The sequence below is a fragment of the Cupressus sempervirens genome, chromosome 2 (assembly GCF_028749045.1).
Source record: "Cupressus sempervirens isolate cs-2001-9-10 chromosome 2, ASM2874904v1, whole genome shotgun sequence".
Classification (NCBI taxonomy): Eukaryota; Viridiplantae; Streptophyta; class Pinopsida; order Cupressales; family Cupressaceae; genus Cupressus; species Cupressus sempervirens.
The window spans coordinates 539,150,789-539,155,112 of NC_143119.1; the positions used below are offsets into that span (position 1 = coordinate 539,150,789).

General features: G+C 54.4%; 2 non-coding genes and 1 pseudogene across 2 annotated transcripts in view; all 3 read right to left on the reverse strand.

Moving 5' to 3' along the window:
* Window positions 1-916, reverse strand: part of LOC149573370 (25S ribosomal RNA) — a 3,403-nt gene extending 2,487 nt beyond the window's left edge. The window contains exon 1 of the ribosomal RNA XR_016360920.1: window positions 1-916. This exon is cut by the window's left edge and continues 2,487 nt beyond it. This is a non-coding gene — a ribosomal RNA (25S ribosomal RNA).
* A 224-nt stretch (window positions 917-1,140) lies between these two features.
* LOC149573371 (5.8S ribosomal RNA) lies at window positions 1,141-1,294 on the reverse strand. Its single transcript, XR_016361087.1, has one exon. It is a non-coding gene; the product is annotated as a 5.8S ribosomal RNA (ribosomal RNA).
* A 709-nt stretch (window positions 1,295-2,003) lies between these two features.
* Window positions 2,004-3,271, reverse strand: LOC149573372 (18S ribosomal RNA; annotated as a pseudogene).
* Between the last annotated feature and the right edge of the window lie 1,053 nt (window positions 3,272-4,324).

Here is a 4,324-nt window from a genome sequence, read left to right on the forward strand (position 1 = left end):
ACCCAAGTCAGACGAATGATTTGCACGTCAGTATCGCTGCGGGCCTCCACCAGAGTTTCCTCTGGCTTTGCCCTGCTCAGGCATAGTTCACCATCTTTCGGGTCCCATCAGGTGTGCTCGCACTCGAACCCTTCACAGAAGATCAGGGTCAGTCGGCGGTGCACCCCCCGAGAGGGGATCTCGCCAGTCAGCTTCCTTGCACCTCGCGGGTTTTCCCAACCTGCCAACTCGCACACATGTTAGACTCCTTGGTCCGTGTTTCAAGACGGGTCGGATGGAAAGCTCGCTGGCCAGTGCCACGAGCGCACAAGTGCCCGAGAGCCCGCCGTAAAGGCACGCGCTTCGCTCCTTGACCGCCGCGACGGAAGTATTTGTGCGACCAGAAGGTCGCGCTTGTGCCGCCGCGACAGCCCGCACTGGCACGTCCCCCGAACCGAGCGGCGGACCGGCTCACACCGTTCCGCATCCGACCGGGGCACATCGCCGGCCTCCATCCGCTTCCCTCCTGGTAATTTCAAGCACTCTTTAACTCTCTTTTCAAAGTCCTTTTCATCTTTCCCTCGTGGTACTTGTTCGCTATCGGTCTCTCACCCATATTTAGCCTTGGATAGAATTTACCACCCAATTATGGCTGCATTCCCAAACAACCCGACTCGCCGACAGTGCCTCGTGGTGCGACAGGGTCCGGGCCCGACGGGGCTCTCACCCTCTCCGGCGCCCCCTTCCAGGGGACTTGGGCCTGGTCCGTCGCTAAGGACGCTTCTACAGACTATAATTCGACAGGCGCGGCTGTCGATTTTCATGCTGGGCTCTTCCCGGTTCGCTTGCCGTTACTAGGGGAATCCTGGTAAGTTTCTTTTCCTCCGCTTATTGATATGCTTAAACTAAGCAGGTACTCACGCCTAACTTGGGGACGCGGTAGAGATGCAGCAATGCCCGCACTGCAGTGGGCCGCTGAGCCCAGAATAAAGTTCCTCGCGAGGAATCGTTCGATCGGCGCAAACCAACGCCGGCCTTTGCGAGCCACCGCTCGTCGCGATGAATCGACGGACCTCGTGCTCATTTCAGCCGACCGCGTGCCACTTGCAGACACGGACAGCCATCTCCGCTCCTTGCCGGGGAGGGCAAAATTTTGTAGTGCGACGCCCAAGCAGACGTGCCCTTGGCCGAGGCCTCGGGCGCAACTTGCGTTCAAAGACTTGATGATTCACGGGATTCTGCAATTCACACTAAGTATCACATTTCGCTACATTCTTCATCATGGCAAGAGCCAAGATATCCATTGCCGAGAGTCGTGATTTTGTTTTGTTTTTGCCTTGCGGCGACCCAAGCGCACAAGGCGCTGGCTCGCGCTTCGTTCTTTGGATTTCTAAGGTGCGCGATGCACCCGTGTGTTGTTGGGTGTTGACACATCCCGAACCCCGAGCACCCAATGGGTGCGACGAGGAACGCTGTGGTGTGTCCCCACCCCATCCCCTTGCAAAGGTGGGAGGCGACGCATGGGAGAGTCGTGTCAGCGGACGGGGCCCCTGCCCCGCAAATCATGCGAGTGCACCCATCCTAAACACAAAATGCTCCAAGCGACGAGTCAACACACCTGGGCAAGGCAACGGGGGGTTGCGGCAGTCCCGACTTGCCGCCGTCGAAATGACAGATCCCTGGCACAGCGCCGCACATGCGATCAGACCATGAAATCTCAACGGGGGACGAGGCCCGGACCCCCTCTGAACTGCAACCAAGCAGAGAACTCTCGCTCCGACGCGGACGTCATTCGAAGGCACCGATCCTAATCTAGATTGCATCCGAGTCTCTTCTTCACCCCATGGGGAATCCACGATTTCGATCACGGGCATTCGATGTGACCCTCGACCTCAACGATGCTAGACCCATAGCGTGGCAGTCCAGCACATCGCTGCAGGGCCGAGTGTCCGCACGTCGCCGAGATTTCAGGGGCGGGGAGGAGGCCAGCTCCATCCCCTACACGATTCAGGGTCTCGAACCGACAATGATCCTACCGCAGGTTCACCTACGGTAACCTTGTTACAACTTCTCCTTCCTCTAAATGATAAGGTTCAGTGAACTTCTCGCGACATCGCCGACAGGAACCGCCGTCGTCGCCGCGATCCGAACACTTCACCGGATCATTCAATCAGTAGGAGCGACGGGCGGTGTGTACAAAGGGCAGGGACGTAGTCAACATGAGCTGATGACTCACGCTTACTAGGAATTCCTCGTTGAAGATCAATAATTGCAATAGTCTATCCCCATCACGATGCAATTTGGCAAGATTTCCCAAACCTTTCGGGCCAGGGAGAGAAACTCGTTGGTTGCATCAGTGTAGCGCGCGTGTGGCCCAAAACATTTAAGGGCATCACAGACCTGTTATTGCCTCAAACTTCCATGGCCTAGGAAGCCATAGTCCCTCTAAGAAGCTGGCCGCGAAGGGGAACCTCCGCGTAGCTAGTTAGCAGGCTGAGGTCTCGTTCGTTAACGAAATTAACCAGACAAATCGCTCCACCAACTAAGAACGGCCATGCACCACCACCCATAGAATCAAGAAAGAGCTCTCAATCTGTCAATCCTTACTATGTCTGGACCTGGTAAGTTTCCCCGTGTTGAGTCAAATTAAGCCGCAGGCTCCACTCCTGGTGGTTCCCTTCCGTCAATTCCTTTAAGTTTCAGCCTTGCGACCATACTCCCCCCGGAACCCAAACACTCTGATTTCTCAGAAGGTGCTAGCAGAGTCCTTAGAGCAACATCCGCCGATCCCTGGTCGGCATCGTTTATGGTTGAGACTAGGACGGTATCTGATCGTCTTCGTGCCCCCAACTTTCGTTCTTGATTAATGAAAACATCCTTGGCAAATGCTTTCGCAGTGGTTCATCTTCCATAAATCCAAGAATTTCACCTCTGACAATGAAATACGAATGCCCCCGACAGTCCCTATTAATCATCACTCTGGTCCCGAAGGCCAACGGAACAGGACCAGACTCCTATCGCGTTATTCCATGCTAATGTATTCAGAGCGTAGGCTTGCTTTGAGCACTCTAATTTTTTCAAAGTAACGGCGCCGGAACTGCGACCTAGCCAATTAAGGCCAGGAACACGCCACCGGAAGAAGGGACGTGAGGATCGTCGCACAGGGCAGGACAGGGCATGGAGAGTTTCCGCATCCAAACAAAAATTATCGGTAATACTCTACGCTTCTACTGGCCTGGACCACAAAGGCTGTCACGACAGCGCCATGCACTTCTGTAGGATGAGACAGTGAAGAGGCGAGCACGCACCGAGAACGCACTAGCGAATAAATTATGTGGCAACCAAACCTTTCGCCGGCCCCCCTCTCAATCCCAAGGCTCTATCGATCGGCAAAAACTTAGGGTGGAGAGTGGACCCTTGATGAAATTAGGGACGTCGAGCAATGCACCCATGCAACCAAACCATCTCTTTCCTTCCTACCGTCCGGGCAGGATAAAAATGCAATGATAGAACATGCCAATGAGACGGAGCCCTTGGCTAAAAGATACAACTCCATACCGCTGTCGAACCATTTCCCAATGTTGTGCCGATCGAGTTGGCACGGAGCCGCTAGACGAGGGCTCCCATTTTAGATCGAGTTTTAAAATCACCAAGAAGACGCGGTGAGGGCTTGCAACAGCTGCCAAACCTTTTTTCCGAAATTGCGCCAGCTGAGTGACTAGAAAACATGCTTTACGCGATAGGCACGCAAAAAATTTTGCTAGAGCGCCAAGCACCCACCTCATGGCTAGAGACAAGGGCTCGCCATTAGATCAACTTCAAAATCGCTGAACAGACGCGCTGTAGAATGGCAACCGCTGCCAAGTCTCTTCCGTAGTTGCGTCGGTCGAGTGATCGAAGAAGGTGATCTAAGAGAGGGTCCAAGTGTAGGCATTCGTTGGGGGATTCGCGCCGATGGCATAAATTTATGCAGTACCCGAGCAACACCGGACGGAGGTGCTAGATGAGGGGTCCCGTTTTAGATCGAGTTTTAAAATCACCAAGTAGACGCGGTGAGGGCTGGCAACCGCTGCCAAACCTTTTTCTGAAATTGCGCCAGCTGAGTGACAAGAAAACATGATCTAAAGGAGAGTCCAAGAATAGCACCCTCGAGGGTGGGCTTCATGCCCCTCTAATTGACTCAACGTCGGCGTCCACCGTTTCAAAATCCAACATATCCATCCGCCCTGACAGCGGCATTGAATCAATGAGGGGGGCACGGGAGAGGCTCGCGGCAACCACCTCTCCCATTGTAGCCGCGATAGGCATGCAAAAAGATTTTGCTAGAGCGCCAAGCACCCACCTC